The following is an 18,465-nucleotide window of genomic DNA, read 5'->3' as shown; positions in this document are numbered from 1 at the left end:
CCCCCAGTAAGGAAACCTCCATAAAAAAACTTCTCCAAAGTCAACTTCATGCTACTCAAGTCAGAAGTTACAAACTTCATGACACCCATGCAGACGGGAACTAAAAGTTCGGCTGCTGAGTCCTACACTAAGGCACTGTACGAGCACATCCACTCATGGGTGAATCGTGCCATCTCAAATAGAACCAAGATGCTCTCCTCCAAAAAAAGGAAGCCAATCTGGTGGTCCCCTGCCATAAACAAACTTTACAACAAAAGGAAGAAACTGTTGCAGAAAAGAGGAAAATCCCAGGATGCAAAAAACTCCCTTACCAGCCTCAGTAAGAAGATGAGATCCCTCATAAAATCCCCCAAAGCTAATTACGAAAATAAAATTGCCAAAGATTCCAAAGACAACCACAAGGCATTTTATAACTATGTCAAGAATCTAAATGGCAATGCTCAGATCTGCTCTGAGCTACAACAGAATCGCATTAAATATACTGATCCCAAGGATATTGCCAATATCCTGGCAGATCAATTCAGTGCCAACTTCACCCCCCCCCCTCTCACCCCCTAAATGGCCCATCTCAATACCGGAAGATTGCCAAATTCCGGTAATAACAGCCACACAGGTAAAAAACGCACTCTCCAAAGCTAAGAATACAGCATCCATGGGACCAGATGACATCCCATGCTGTGTACTACATGAACTACAAAATGAACTGGCACGTCACCTAAGTGTCATATTTAATCATACCCTCACCTCAGGCTTCATGCCCACTGAGTGGCGCACAGCTACAGTTATCCCACTCTACAAGGGGGGATCCACCTTGGATCCCAGGAACTACCGCCCCATCAGTCTGATGAGCCTGATCTGCAAGACCATGGAACGTATTATCATGGAACTTATAAACAAAGACGTTGGCAACCTTAAAACACTGGACCCTACCTAGTTTGGGTTTGTGAAGGGCCGTTCTTGTCTCCTGAACCTGACTGACTTATTCGAATCAGTCTCCAGAGGCGTGGATGAGGGTAAGGCAGTCCACACAGCCTATCTGGACCTTGCCAAGGCCTTTGACACCATCCCCCACTCTGGAATGATAGATAAACTTACTAAGCTGGGCATTAATCCCTACATCACTCAATGGGTTGCCAACCTTCTTACTGACGGAACCCACACTGTAAAAATAGCTGACTCCAAATCCAGCTCCAGACAAGTGACAAGTGGAGTACCTCAGGGTTCAGTCCTGGGACCTCTCTTGTTTGGCATCTACTTCTCTGAAGTACGGGCCAACACTAAGGGACTCTGGCTAACAAAGTTCGCAGATGACTGCAAACTGGGAGCCATTAGTGAATCCCCAAATGATGTTGATATTCTACAAAAGGCCCTTACAGAAACAGATGCTTGGTGCCAGAGCCATGGGCTCAAGCTCAATGCCAAGAAATGTATAGTTATCCCCTTTGGGAAAAAAACATGTACCCATGAATTACCACATAGGTGGCAGTACACTAAACACCGAAAGTATAATAAAAGAATTAGGGACACAGGTGGACAGTGGTGTCACCTTCAGTAACCACATTGCTACAACAGTCAGGATATCCTTCTATGTGGCATACCTCATCACTAAGGGCTTTTCATCCATAAAAAAGGAGGTCATTGTCCCACTGTACTCATCCCTCATTAGACCCATTACTCTCAAAATATCTGCAACAACTGGAAATGCCACAGAAATACCTCACTAAAAGAATCACAGGCCTAAAGCAGATGCTCTATTCTGACCACCTTAAAATACTCCAGCTATACTCTGTCACATATCATCTACTCTGAGGCGATCTCTGCTTAGCATACAAGGCCATGTCAAACCCAGAGTTGTTGGACATGCTACACTTAAAGAAATCTGAATCCCTCAGAGCCACATGCTCCAGGGATCTAAACCTTGTCATCACAATAAACAAAACATGCTGGAGGGATAGGTTCCTGACCCAGAGACTCCCCAGACTCTGGAATAGACTGCACATACATGTCAAGTAGAGCACCTCTTTAGCCCTCTTCAAAAGGAACATTGATGACAGGATGAGAGAAAGGAAATTCACTCCAGGGATCACATCAGTCACCCTGCTAGACAGGGGCCCAGGGAAGTGAATAGTGTGGAAAGAAATAACCAGGGAATTGTTATGGCTAGGCTTGTATAGGCCCTAGGGCTGATAGCCTAGTACCAACCTATGAACCTATGTATGTATGTGTATATACATATATATATATATATATATATATATATATATATGTGTGTGTGTGTGTGTGTGTGTGTGTATGTATCATTGGAATGTTTGCTGCTTTCACATTATACATTCCCTATGGTAGACAGACTGTTCTGCAAGATATGTTAGTGATATTATCCTGACATCTTACAGCTGAGATGGCTTACTGTTAACTTATTGTGGTTATTTTGTGCAGGGTTCTGGGTTTGAGACTTACAAGTGTTGGTTACTATGTTGCAAGGCAGATGTTCAGCTGTGGAAGAGGGGATGATGCAATAATTACAAGAGGTACTTATTTTAGACCCCTTCACCCCCATTAACAGTGCCTTTGGTCAGATGTTTTTCAGTGAGAGGTTCAGAGTGTGGATCCAATGTGCAAACGCAATACACATATATATATATATATATATATGTGTGTGTGTGTGTGTGTATATATATATATATATATATATATATATATATATATATATATATATATATACAAAGATACATCTACATATATAAATACATTTTCCCTACTGTTGAATGACTGTGTTGCATATGTCTGAGAAAATTTATTTATGTCTCGAATGGCTTAGTGGTAAATCACTTTGGCTATAGTGTGCAGGGTCCTGGGTTTGAGACTTACAAGGGTTGATTATTTTGTTGTTGGGCAGAGCAGGGGCTGTCGGAGACAGAGTAATTAAGGCACTTTAAAGCAGTTGTAAGTGGGTTTGTGCGGAGCTAAGCAAAGCCTACAGCCGCTTAACCTCACACTAATTTCAAATAAAGAAAAGAAAAAAGGGAGATAGGAAAGTGGTGAAATTGGGGCAAGCAGGGGGACAAACAAGAGGAGAAACAGGTAGGGATGTGCAGGACAGGTGTAGGAAAGGACCATAGCTCTGCATTTCTTTGGCAGCAACAGCTGCTTTCAATGTGGGCAATTTAGAATTTGGAGCCTCACACCCTACAGGGAGGTGTGTGGGCATCATACAATATGGATGATTGGTAGGGTTAGATTGTGTGATGGGTACACGTCTCTGGGAAAAATGCAGAACTGTGTATGGGGCGTGATTTTTTTTGGGACAATTACCCTTTTTTATGGTGAGAGCGGGATGTTAAAGAAGGATTATAGGTAAGTGTGGTGAGGGAGGTTTAGTAGGAAAGATTGCTTTTGCAGACAGACAAGACAGCAGACAGGGGTGGTGTATGACACATGGGGGCTAAACACCTTGACGGGGAGGGTGGTTGAGAATCTGAGGCTTATGAGCCCCCCAGATGGTAGTAGTGGCATTGATGTCCCTACCCGATGGCAGTCACCACTATTCCTTCACAGCCCCAAAAGTGGCTGTGCTGGGGGCTGGGCTGGAGTGGCTGCTTGCCACTCTAGCTGCACCAGCCTGCCCTCCACCTGGCATAGGTGGTCATCCAGCTCCATCTGGAGGACACTGCACACCATGCCACAGACCCCTGGGATGAGGTCTGCACACCATGCCACAAACCCCCTCCTGGGTGACAACATTCTGACCATGCCCACTTGCAGGGGGGGTGAGCCACATCCCCTGCAGCAGTTCCACCCAAGGGTGGTGCAGGACCAGCAGATGAGGGAGGTCTGTGTTGGGTCCCAGATGTGCTGGGACCTGGTGCCTCGGCCAGGTGGGCTGGGAGAGGCAGATCCCAGCGGATCTACCTTCCCATATGTGCTGTGGTGTGAAAATTAACAATAAATATTGGTTAGTCATGCACAACACATTACAGCATTAGTCAACATAGCATGCATGGATATTCCCATTTACCCAACACAGTGAAATTATAACAGTGCCATAGGAAACAGAACCCATGCATATATGGTATGGCATTCAGGGTTGCAACAGCATGCCAGTTAGTGATATGTCAGGCAGGCAATAACAATAATTATTCAGCAGGGAATATTAGTATGCACACAGTTTAAACAACGATGAACCAAATGGAACAATGGTCTTTACCTGTGGGGCCTGTGCAGATGAACTGTGTTCACATTACATTGCTGTTTCTGCACATATTTCAGATTTACATATTAGTTGCAGGCCCTGGAGTGTGTGTTGTGCTTTTGACATGCATTTACTGTGACATTCTCTGTGTGCAGGTTTCTTCGCAACTGTGGAAACTATCTGTGACAGCGTGATACTTGAGGGGCTTGTCTGGGCCAGACTGCAGAGTGTGGATGTCTAGCTTGCATGTATTTGTAGTACTGGGGCTAATCAACACAGCAACGGTACACCTTTCATAGTTATACACATAATACTAGTATTTCTATTCAGATTTCTTTACCTGTGTGCCCTGTATGGAAAATGTATGTGTTGCAGTACATTACTTTTTCTGTTCAGATTGCAGTTTACAACTATAGAACCAGAATGACATATTAGTGACAGTCCCTGTATTCGAACTGTGGTGTGTGTGCAAAATTGAAAGACAGGCCTAGTCCTTATCAGACTGAGTTACTGAGGAGGTGTTGTGTGTTTTTTGTGACATTTCTGTCTAGTACATATTTTGTGCACAGTACTTTTATTATGACATGTTGCATTATTTGTTTCCCATTTTCAGTACAAATTATGCATACACAACAGACATTGGTGTCACTGTTTGTGAAACGTGCACATTAGCTGGATTGCACATTTGACTGTTTTACAACTACATTCTGCAATTTAGATTCCTGAGTACACAGTGTAGGTTTTAAGTCTGCACCTGTTAGCATTATATATTTTCAGTACATTCACAGCTACATACAGCTGAAATTAAAAGGTTAACACAGGACAATGCTGGCAGACAAACAAATAAAACACATTCTGATGGAAATATGTACTGTTGCTTTTTTCAGTTATTTGACATGCCCATTCTAAAGTATGCAGATAAGCAGTGCTAAATCAGTTCACCTCAGTTAATGCATTCTGCAGGACATACACATTTCTATTTTTCAGGTACAAGTGAGATGACACACACACCAGTGTATGGGATCACCTTTATTAGTTTTGACATACATATCTGTGTACAGCTATGAAATCCACAATTACTATTCCTGCATGAGCTGCACAGGGGAATGCTTTTCATTTCTAAGTGTTACAGTAGCCCTGACATGGCACTTTCTTGACAGTTTCACTCAGACACACTCATACATATTCTAATATTCTTTTCCTGCATATTGTACCTTGTTTGCTACTGACATCTGTATTACACAGCAGTTGGGAATACTGCACTGTAATGCTGGCAGCCTGACACAGGCATTTATTCCTGACTTTTACAGCACAATTATATATACAGGCAGTACTACCATTACTATAATTTTGATTGCTTACTGCTAATATTAGGGGGTATTCTGTTCTCACCATACTGCTGATGCAGCAGGGCCAGTCACTGGGCATGAGCATCAACATTCTGGGACCTCTCTGCAGCAGCTGTATGGGGAGACATCACACATTAATCACATCTGCACAGTCATAAGTTGAACTTTTTCCATACTTAGTTAGAGATACATAAGACTGCATACTTACAGACAGGTGGGACATCCTGTATTTGGGCTTCTTGGATCCACTGGTCCAAGAGTGCACCCCTCCTCTGCTTCAGGTCGTTATGGTGATGAAGTACCTGCTCACCAGTCTGGAGTATGCCAGTGGCACTGGTGAGATTGCATGCAAGTTGGTCCTAGGCCTCCGCTTTGTACTGCAAGCCCTGATACTGGCCCTGCAGCAGCCTGCCATCATGTTTTTTTACTAGGAGCCCAACCATGACCCTGGATGCCCCAACATTGGGCTCGGAAGCAAACACCTTCACCAACACCAGAAATTTTGGTCTTGCTGGGAGCAATCCCAAATGCTTATGGCTGTATTCTCACCTGTGCAATTTAAATAGGGCAGTTTTCTTGCACTCTTTCTTGATTGGTCGGTTTTAATATGCTGAACTATGCTTAGCTTCGCACAAATCTGCATACTAATGCTTACACCAGGTAGACACAGCTGAAAGCCGGTAAGCAATGCTTACAATAGCAAAGCATTGCTTAAATCTTTTTTTTTTTCATTAAATTTATAAAGTACTTTTTAGAGTTATATTTTACATATTCCCACCCCTACTGTGCTATACATGAGCCATATGACTGACATCTATCATTCAATGTCCTTAAAAGTTTTTAAATAAATTGGCAGTGGAGGATTTGAACCAAGCATGTTCTACATGCTAAACCATGGCAGTACCACTATGCTACAGTTGCTTGATGATGTTGTGTATCTCAGTAGCACTTGTCTATAATTTTCAGGATTTCAGCCACAGACTAAGCATAGCATCACAATGGGCAAACAAGCTGCACACTTTTTAAATTTTGGATTTATGTGATGAAACAAATACATTTTTTGCATTTTTATTGTTTTCCTCTTGCTCTACTGCTTCCATGCATGAAGGGCAAGAGTGCATACATTCGGGGGTGTGCACTTAAAGGCTGCTGCCTTCTAGGTGTTTGTGTTTTTTTCTTTTCAGTGTCCGCGGACACTGAAATGTTAGCTACTTACATTTCAGTGTCTGCGGACACTGGTTGAGTATATAATATTAGATCCAGGCTCTAATATATAGGTTGACATTCTTGTGTGTCACAAAGTGCCGTATGGCACTTTCTGAGTGAAGGGGGAGTGTTACATGTGCAGGCACTGCTGACACATGCCCCCTGCACTTGTTCCTGGTTCATGTCTGTTTAGATTAAAGAGCAGCGCGCCTTCATGCATATGCAAGACGCACTGCTATTCTAAATGGACATGAACCACTCCGTGCAAGAATAGTCTTATTCTTGCATGGAGTTTTGTGAATCCTGGGGAAGGTGTCAACCAACTAAAAGCATACTGTTCTTCTCTTCTAAAGTCAGATGTTGCAATTAAGAAATACAAGCAGTGTGTGACCAGCAACAGAATATAACTTGGAGCACACATATTAGCTCGCATAGTGTTGGATACTCCAAAACCACCAAGGAAGAATTCACTTAAAATCACATAGGCACCAGGCTCATATATAGTCAAATGTTCCCAAACCAACAATGCAGTGTTCACTAAAATGAACGGTTGTTTCTTCCAATGATACTGTAAAAAACGGGCCACCAGCAGCCAGAAAATAAAAAAAAATGAACAAACCATTTAATATAACAAAGTTAAAAAACTTCACACTCCACTCAATGCAGGATAAAAATTCATTGTAATACAATGGAAAGCCCAGTAGCATGTTAATAGAAGACAGTCAGGGAAACCAGACTTTTTTCTATTGGTATATGCTCAATTTACAATGGGCATGCTGTTTGGGCTGGCCAATCAGTGTGCTCATTTTTGAAGATTAATGGGCAGTCATTGTATAATAACCAGTACATCACAGCATTTGCTGAAAGGCCATTACCTAGATTATAATTTACTAAAATAATTTCTCTAAAAACATTAAGCTAGTTATAGCAAATGAAGCAGAACAGAGTATAGTGGTTAAATCATGCTTAAATAAAACACATAGCAACAATCTAATCAAATAAAAATTATATAAAAATATATAAAAGCAACCAACCACTGGCTTACTGATTTCTAATTAGACATTGACATAAAGCACACACTCTCTAAGTTTTTTCAGGACTGTTGATATAATTATAAACATTTTCTTACATAAGTCTCAAAAATATTTACTGTTTGTCCAACTATTTTGCATAACATTTTGTCAATGTTCAACACAAGTGTAAGTATTCAGCACAAGAAGGATGATTTGTCTAGTGCCTATCTTAGTTTCTTACATTTAGGATTATACTATCTCTGTCTGGACCTAGAATTGCAGAAACGTGTGAGCAACAAAACAGTCTAGTAGAATTCCTTGTAAGTACTGTGATCTAAACAAGCATTTCTTAGCAGCTGCAGATGCTGCTTTGAAAACAGGCAGCACAGGTGTTAAATTTCGCCAAACTTGCAGCTTCTTGAAATAGTTTTAAATCAAACCCCCCCAAAAAGGTAATTCTCATTAAGGTCTCCTATTTGACATAACAGAACCTAGCTGCCATCTGGTGTTGAAGAATTAGAGAAGATCTGCACAGATTTCTCACTTCAAAATGCTGCAGAGGATCTCTGGGCTGCTTGATCATGTGTCACCCCTCTGCAGACTCTGCAGTTTATAATTCTCAATCACTTTGTTTTGCTTCCCTTAGCACTGCCTCGCACTACAACTGTTGCTATATTGCGATTGCTGCTGACATTTGAAGTGTCATCTGTCTCAATGGAGAAAAAAGCTTCAGTAGGCTGAAAGTGCCTTCAGATGTCACAGAAATGACTAGATTAGTTGTTCTTTCAGCTAAGTGAAAAAGTGCTGGATCTTTGAACTTTAATAGTGTCTCCTAATTTGCTTCAGAAAAGGAAAGCAATGCAGTTTTTTTTTTGCTATAAGTGAAATATTTTTCTTTAAGTACACTGTAGTAAAAATAGATTATATATTAACTCATCAAGAGGAAAGTAAGAGTTGTATGAGAGATGAATGAAGATGGCTGTAGGTAAGGCAATTAGAAAATACAGTATGAAAACCATGGCTAACAATGCAGTTCAGTAAACAAAAATGGTACAGTGCACAGTGCATTCAGAAACTGTGTGAACCAAGATGTCTTTAATTACATAGAAGAGTGAAAACGAAAGTATTTGCAATCAGGTACAGGCTACATTGCTCCTGTGGAAAAATAACATGTGAGATTTAAATCACAATCTAGCATGTATTTTTCCACACCTCCCCCAACTTATATGGCAGCACTCAATAAAATCACATAGCAAATTCCACTGTTTTGATGATTTGAGTTTGGGATAAGTTCAGACTGAATGAACCATTACATTTCTCAGCATGTCATATTTCTCACTCACCTGTTTTCTGTTTATGTAGTTTCACCTAAAACCCTGTAAAAGAAATCGGTTAAGAGATGTACATATGGAAGAGAGAACATATTAATGCATATCATTTGCAGCCAATAAACTGAAAATTCCTGAATCTTGAAGTGAACTGTTTATCTCAAAATTGCAAATCTTAAAAGCTTCATCAAGATATACCTGTACTAATTTTTTTGTTTCTAGATCTTTCTCCCCCAATGTCTGCCTGCCAGCCATTGAGCCTTCTCCTATTGGACTTGAGACCCTTTGTTCCTGAGGTGTAAGGATATTTTTCTTCTTCTTCAAATCCTCTTGGACATGAACCATCCAGAAGGGCCATCATCCATAGATTCATAGGTATATTTCAGGCTAACGACCACTGGGGCTATTTTAAGCCTAATCCTGCAACCCCAAAATATCCCATGGTCTGCTTTACCTTAGAGGTTATTTTAATGGGTGTACATTAGTCAGGGCATGACTTAATGGCTTTCTCTGTCCATTAGAGACATAGGTGTCAGACCAGAGGTGAATTTCTAAATTCCTGTACCTGGTTCAGGCTATGCTTGAATAGAGTTAAGGAAGGGCTCTGCTTCACATGGATAGAAGCTTGTTCCAGAGAATGGGAATTCTCTGAGATGCATGCCAGCCTCATCCAACATGTCCTATTTAAATCACAAGCAAAGTTGAAATCTTTGGATGTAGTACTTCTGATGCTGTTTGTTTTGTAGACATGCAAAAGGACCATCAGTGCATTATCCAAGGATACCTTGTATGCCAGTCATAAATCACCTCTCAGCAGTCTGTAGGCAACAGAGTAGGGGGATGGGACTTTGAGGTGATCTGCATAGGACATTGTGTTTACACCATGTATTCTTTTTGTGAGGAACATCTGTGGATATTCCAGTTGTTACATGTGCATGGTCAGGTACATACCAAAGGGAGCATTATACTCAGTGGTCTGGTGAGGGCTGAGTATAGTGGTATGATGACTTCCTTGGACTTAGATGCTATGCCCTTACTTATAAGTTGAGTGACACAGAATGATTTTCTTACTACCTTAGATGCACGTTGGTCAAAAACAGTTTACTATTTACATGAGGCCCCAAATCCCTGACTACTGTGTCTATGTTTAGGGGTATTTTATTGATGAGGTATTTTCCCGGGGTGGCCATCTTCCCAACAGGTGTGATTATGCATTTCTCAACACTGAGTTTGCAGCCATAGCTTCAGCACCAGTCATTTGTCTGTGCTATACCTTCCTGTAACATGTTAGTATCTTGAGGTGGGGTGGGTTCTATGATTGCTCCCAGCTTGTGATCATCTATATACTTGCTAAGTCAGAGGACCTTGGCATTGGCCTTGACTTCTGAGAAATAGATGCCAAAGAGGAGCGGACCCAGCACACAGCCCTGGAAGAACTGAAATGGCCAACACAGATCCTGACTTCAAAGTACCCTAACTCTTATGTACTACAGGCTCTGACTCTCTCCTACATTTGCTTATGACTAATGTGCATAGTGACCACTGCCGTATTTGATTAAATAGATATTTAAATCAAGTAAATCTTTCTCTCTAGTCGTCTTTTACAGATATATGTATTTCTGAATACACCAAATCAATACTACTAACTGAATTTGAAAATATTAACTAGGACCCAATTTACAGCTGCCTTTTCTACCATCTATAATTTACTATCCTAAATTCAGGATAAGCTCTTCCCAATAGTTGTTAGACATGTGTCTAGCCAATATGCCCCATGGTTAACTTCAGACATTAAAACCCTACTCAAATCAAAAGATACTACATGGAAAGCCTGAAAGCTATTATCAGTAACTACACAAAATAAACTACTTTTTTCATAAAAAACAGCATACTTAAGACAAATGAAGCAAACTCAATGCTCAAGTATAAAATGCAGACTATTTAAACCGATACAAAAATTCTGGGACAATTAAAAATGGTACTTTATTATTTCCTAACAGCCCTAGAATTACTATATTTAACCACAAAACCATTAATGTCATCAAGGACTTTATTTTACTCCCACATAGTACTACTACTTCTACTACTATTTGTTGACATTTGGTTACCAGGAAAGTCTGACTGGGTCACAACAGCCCATTTTCAGCGCAGACCCAGGGAAAAAAGCTCCACTTAACACAGAAAATAAAACACATTACATAAGAAACAGCTGAAAATTATAAATTTCAAAATAAGCAATATTGTAAGGCATAAAGATATACTAAAAATATGTTACAAAGAGAACAATGAAAAAAAGTAAAATAAAATACTACATACAGTTCTGTAGATGTCCTTTTGGCAATTCACAGTATAATTTCAATTGAACTGAACTCATAATGTATTACTAAAGGGGGGAGAGAGATTAGGGTAGATTAGCCTAAATGGGGAAGAGGTGATAGTAAAAGGTTATGTAAAGTGCTAGAGAGGAGAGGCTAGCCAGGTGAAGATGAGGAAGTGGAGATAGGTAGAGAATCTGTACAGATGGGGGTTGTGGAGAAAATTGGACAAGATTTATGTTCAAATGGGATTATAGCATGATCAGATCCATGGGTCTGATAGGTGGCCTTTCAGAAGATGCTTGAAGGAAGGATGGTAGGTTACAGTTCTAATAGCCTGTGGAACTGTAACTTCCTTCAAGTATAATAATAATTCTATTTCTTAATGAGCTAGGCACACTGGATACACAGTCCCTTTTCAGGGACAGCCTGTGAACAACGTCTTGTTAAATAGCTTTCTCAGCATCACACAGTAGGGAAATGATGGATGAGGGAACCAAATCCTGTACCACGGGGACTACAATTCAAAACTTAGATATGTGCCCCAACTACCAGAGTTGCTAAAATAGGCATGTTGCATTGGCCAGGAATTGATCCTGGGTCTACTGCATGGAAGACAAGAATTCTACCACTAAACCACCAAAACAAATTAAACAGCATACCTAATCAAACACCAAATACTCCTTTGTGTATATGTGTATGTATCTTTATCTACTTCTATATCTATATCTATATCTTTATTTATATCTATAGCTATATCCACGCAGTCTCACACACACACACACACACACACACACACACACACACACACACACACACACACACATATGCACACATACAGACAGAACCACATCTACTTTAAAAGATAAGTCACAATACATTTCAAGACCTGCTTGGGAAGATTAATTCTGTGGCCTAGCATTTCATATAATGCATCTCAGAATACTAAAACTTGGAAAAACAATATATTCAAAACACCTATCTTCAGCATCAGCTTTTCCATAACAACACATACCCTTTCTTATAGGTTCAAACATGTTTTAACTGTACTAATTCTTAAAATTTTCATCCCTTAAATCACCTAGTGATTGCCAGCCAATAACCACTATCTAACCTGTAGCAAAAATAAAAAAAAAAAATAGTCCCTCACTGATCAAATTCTAACTAACATGGTTAATGACCTCATCAGAGGCATAATTTTCATTGAGATAAAAAGGGTTTTCTAAACAGGGGAGCACTATTTGCTCATAGAAGAACTAGTTAACTGTGATTTCCCTGACCCAGTACTGTGAACATTTCATGCCAAACCTGCTCTCTTGTAGATCATGCCTAGATACATTCACCTGAGGCATACTGCAAGACTCGGCTCAGGGACCGCTGTTATTTTCAATGTTTATAATGATCTTCAATGCTTTTGTTTACAGGGAAAGTCAGATTAGGAAAAGTCCCCATTTTCAGCAGAGGCCTGAGACAAAATGCTCCATTTTACAGAATAAATAGAAGGCAGTTATACAGGCTTTATATAACAAATGTACATACAAACATAGAATAGTAATGATATGACAGTTAATCAAAACAAAATACAGTAAAGTATTAGTTGATATTGAAGCTATACAAGTCTAATTATTTTCGAAAGGAATCAGTTGTAATTAGATATTAAGTAAGAGACAGTAAAGGAATTATAGGATGAAGATGGGTGCAAATTATGAAGGAGTATAGCGAATGACCGGGTAATAGAAGTGTATATAAGAGCTTGAGGTAATAGTGGAGAGAGGAAGTGTATAATCAGATTGTTAGAAATCGTGAAGCCATCATTGTATTATAGCTGGTTAGATGAAAGAGTGGTGAGGGTTAGTAAGGGTTTGGAGTAGAGGAGTGAGATGGAGATTATCCAGGAACATCACATGTACAAAGCCGGTAACTAACTAGGTATTAATTTAGTTGAGCTTTAAATGATTTTATGGAGTGTTCTTGTCATATTGCTAGTGGGATGGAATTCCAGAATTTAGTGAGGTGGTGGGAGAGTAGTGATTTGCCAGCAGACTTGTTGGGTCTGGATATATGTAATAGATATTTGTCTGATGAATATAGGGGCCTGGAAGGGTTATATATTTGTATGAGGTTGGACATGATGTACAGTTGTTAGGTTTATATATGATGTTATGGATTTGAGGAAGCTGTGAGTTGTTTAGATAATGTGGGAATTCCAGCCACTGTAATTCCTTCAGGGCGGTATAGTGTTGGGTTGCATTTAGAACGTTGGAGGCTAATTGTGCTATTTTGTAATAGCATTGTTGAAGTTTGTTTAGCAAGGTCACCTGGATGTTGTTAAGGATGGGTGCAAAATACATTAGAGTAGGCACCAGGAAAGAGGAGGCAATGTGGGAGAATGTAGTTTTTGGTCCAATTTTTTCACTATATTTTGACTGTGTGTGTGTGTCAGGTTTTAAGTTATATTCTACAAAGATGGCTAGTAATTTAGTATACGTGACAAGTTCAATTTTTGTTTTGTTGGATGAGGTAACTGAGAAGGAGGTTTTGTTAATTGTAAGCTGTTTGGGAGTAAATAAAATTAGTTTGGATTTATTTGAATTTAGAAATAGTTAGGCAGATGTCTGCCAGGTTTCTATAGGAGAGAAGGACTTCTAGGTAAGCTCTTATAGTTTGTTGATTTTTTTTGCGATACAGATACTGTGGAGTCATTTGCATACTGCAGTAGGGATGCATTTTTTTCAGGCTTTATGTAGGTCATTGGTGAAGATGTTACAGAAAATAAGTCTCAGGATTGACCCTAGTGGTACACCGCCTGGGACGGGGAGGAAGGATACAACATCATTTTGGCACTTGACTGCTTCAGCTCTATTTTGGAGGTAGCTACAGAAGCATGATGTAGAAGTGGTGTCTAGTCATAAGGTATAGAGTCTATGCAGGAGACTGACATGAGAGACCATGTTAAAGGGCTTAGAATAAATTAAGGAAGAGGGCAAACACTAGGCATCTGTCATTCCTATTTGTGTGTTTACAGTACTGGTGAAACTAAGTAAAGCAATAGATATACTGTGGTGGAGATGGAAGGGATGCTGAGATGAAGGGATGAGGTTGTTTTGTGTGAGATAATGTAAGAATTAGGATTGGATACATTTCTTGAGTATTTTTGATAAGGGGAGAGGATGCTAAAGGACTTGTCATTTGAGAGTTCAGTTGAATGTCCTCCTTTGTGGAGGGGAAAATGTATTTAATTGCTTCGCTGATGGAGTGATTTATGAGAATTGAGATGGGGCGTGTAAAATTGAAGGAGTTGTTTATATTAGTCTTTGCAGTGGTTGCTCTGCTTTTTATATAGGGATGACAACTAGAGCATTATATGTGAGAATTAGAGAGCATCAGTATGCTTTTAAAAAAGCAGACAAGAACAATGCTATGTATAAAACACTCTGAGTATGGGAATTAGAAGAAGTTTTTGTTTTCTATCTTAGAACAAGTTTACCCGGATATAAAGGTGGAGATTTTAAAAACATGGTTGAACAGAGGGAGACACATTGGCAAATTAAATTAAAAGCTGACAAAAAACAGGGTTAAATGAGAGTATCAACATCAAATTATTTTTTAAAGGACAGACGGTTGTGTTTGAATAAATGAAGTCATATTTTAATTATATAATTGTTTAATTGGTTAATGGTTTTATTGCTAAGGTTATATAAAAAGTGTGTCTTTTAACTGTGGTTGATTTAATTGGTCTGAAGAAGTCCAAGAGACAAAAGCATTGTAATAAAGAGTAGTAAGCTAAAGTTTTGTGTATTTCTCTCAAGTATTCACTGTTATATGTAAATTTTGTCAGTAAATTGTGCTTCAGCCAGTTGGACCCGTATTTTTCAGTGTTTCTTGTAGCTATCTTAAGGTATTCACCAAGTAGGTCTTCAGGGGCTAAATTTGTGGGTTTCAGTTTAAGTTCTATTGTTTTTTACTTAATTAGTAGGTATTGATTGGAAGGAGAGGTTATGACTAGAGATAATAGGTGGTGCTGTTGTCTGATTGTTGGTATTAAGGGAGTTTTGGAGTAGTGTTGAGACTGACTGAATGAAATGAGAGTTGAAAGCATCAGCAAAGTTGGTAGAGTTGTTCTTAGTGATAAGTGTAGAGATGTATGAGTGGTCCAGCTGGGACTGAGCAGCTGATTTATGGAAGACTAGAATGCATTGTGATTTTTGTAGTTTTTATTTTGCAGGCCAATATAGTATTTTTTATTTGTTACTCTAATTTAATTGGATTTTTGGCTTGGTTTCTGAGTTGTCTGAATTTTTTGAGATTTCTTAGTGTTTTATTGGATAGCCATGTATTCCAAACTCTTATCTCTGTCTCAAGAGGTATTTTGTATTTTGAGAAAACTGAGGATAGGTTTTGGTCCTAACTTTCTTTTTTCAAAGTGGAGCAAGTTCATTTAGGATGTTCAAGAAAGTAGAATTAAAAAGAGCTACTACATCATCTAGTTGAAGGTATTTTAGGGTACTCGAGTTATATAGTTTTAAGCTGCAGATAAAGGAGTCTTTGTTAAAATGTGTGAGGCTATGTGCTATCCTGAAATGTGTCAGCTTTTGAATATTAATTTGCCTTCTTACTATACCACACCAGGTATCTCACAGTGGGTAAAATGAGCCTGGATAAATATAAGAATACAGAAGAAAAGAACAAAATCCACCTCAGGTAACTATTAAAACTCATAAACAAACATGTTTAATAAACACAAGCTTTCACACATAGAAGTGCTTCCTCAGGCATTTAAAAGATACACATAAGAATAAGAACCTATATTAAGGTATACAGAACCAATCACATGTCACAGACAGTTCAATGAAATACAGTGAATTAAAATACTGAGAACAAATCAGCTTTTGAAATGTCTTAATTTTAAGGCCAGCTTTTAAGATACAGTTTCATTTAAACTAGGATACTTATTTGCCATAAGTCTTAGAATCCATTTATATTCAGCTATATCACCCCTCTTAGGTTTGTATAATTACTTGTAAAGCAGCAAAACAAAATTAATGTTGTTGACCCCTTTTCAGTAGTATGCTTGCTGACAGCATTCTGAGTTTACCCTCTATTAATATCTCATAGATGCTGACATATCCTATCTTTAAAGTTTCTGTTAGTATTGCCCACATAAAAGGAAGGACAGACGTCACATATAGCTAGAAAGATCACATTAACCATATCACAGTCAGCAAAAACCACGAGGGAAGTGTTACTTTTCACAGCTGGATGCATAAAAGATGTTATCTTAGATATATACTTTCAAAAGGAACATTTGCAATGAGGGTAAGATCATTTTCTTTCTCTATATCTATTATCTACAATATGTATTTGTTCCTTATAGCATAGCAGCTGTTTAAGTGACTGCTGTTTCTTAAAACTGAAATATGGAGCATCTGGCAAAATTATCCCTTTAACAAAAATATTTGAGTGAATGTGCCAATGCTTCCTAACAATACTTTACATTTGTTTGGACAATTTATTGTAAGTTAGTGGCAACCTCATATTTCTATCCTGGTTCTCACCACTATTCCTTGGTGAAGGGATGAATTTTCTAAACAATGAACCATCACATGCTGTTCTCCTATCGATCACCATTTCCTTTGAATCTACCTCAGATGGATAATAACCTTATCAAAAGAGTAGTTGCATGTTGAAGGTATCATCTGATGTATTTAATCTAGTCACAGCAGCATCTGCCCCTTAACTATATTTCTAAAAATAAACATGGGATGCATACTACGTCAATGCAAATAAAACTTTCACTTCCTTGGTGAAGATCAATGTATCAAGGACACCATCTGTTATCTTGACATCTTAATGTCAAGAAATTCTATATTATCTTCTGAAGCTATGTCCTTGAAGGTAAAAAAAAATCAACAGTTCCAGTCATACATTTTACTAAGTCATGTAACTCTTGGACTGTTCCACCTCCAATCAAGAAAATATCACCCAGAAGCTGTTTGTACAACATGTCACAGTAAAATGGATCCTTCCTACTTAAGACATGCTCTTGTTCCCACACATGCATTACTACATTGACATAAATATTAGTAATAGTGGACAGGCAGAACAGCATTTAGTATCAGCGCATACATGCTTAGTTCACACGAGACTAGCATCTCTGTATGCAGCAAGTGCAAATGGCTGCAGAACAGATTACCCTCTAATATCCATATTGTACAAGTTGTATCACTTTGCTTATGAGAAATTTATTTCCAGAGATCAGACCCTGACATTATAGTCATATCATTTCTGAACAGGCTGCCTTATAGTTAAGTAAATTGCATACAAAGTACTTGAATGTCACTTCTGATAACCCTAGTGTCCTGTGTTGCCTGTATACAGAAATATCATCTCCAGATGCAGATTGTTACATACATACACAATGTTACATGCACTGCACTTTGCCTTCCTGTTAGTTCTGTACTTGATCATTGCGTATACACACACACACACACACACACACACACACACACACACACACACACACACACACACACACACACACAGATCAGCTCTGTAACACTGTGTATAACAAGACTTACATTGTACTTCTATAATTATACCATAAATAAAAGCAATTTCAACAGTATAGCATTTTTGTGTGAAACTGACACTGAAGGGACTGAGTGTGTGACAATGTCCTGTATACATGCTCTTATCCATATACAGTGTAGGAACTGCATGTACCAGTTTTATGGCTGAAGCACCAGGGAAATTCTCCCAATTACCATAACAGTTAGAGTTTGAAAATGATAAAAGTGGTGCTAGAGACTGCTGATAAATAATAGAGACAAAAACTGTATCTTAGGATTTTTTGTTACCTGGCTATCCAACAAGCATTGTAACGTGTAAGCTACTCCGGTGACATAAAGGGATCACGCCCAGATTACGGCCCAGGTGACCCAGATTCAATTATTGGCTCTGGTGAGTGATGGAGTGGAACTGCCCATCCTGAGTGGGAGGGTACTCATAAATGACACTCCCTAAGGGAAGGTGTAGTCTAAAGGAGGTGAGTAGCTCTCAGACATA

Source organism: Protopterus annectens, chromosome 1.part0 (assembly GCF_019279795.1).
Source record: "Protopterus annectens isolate FY-2018-M chromosome 1.part0, PAN1.0, whole genome shotgun sequence".
In the NCBI taxonomy this organism is placed as follows: domain Eukaryota; kingdom Metazoa; phylum Chordata; order Ceratodontiformes; family Protopteridae; genus Protopterus; species Protopterus annectens.
The sequence above is the reverse complement of the archived record's forward strand: the minus strand, read 5'-3'. Positions refer to the sequence as shown.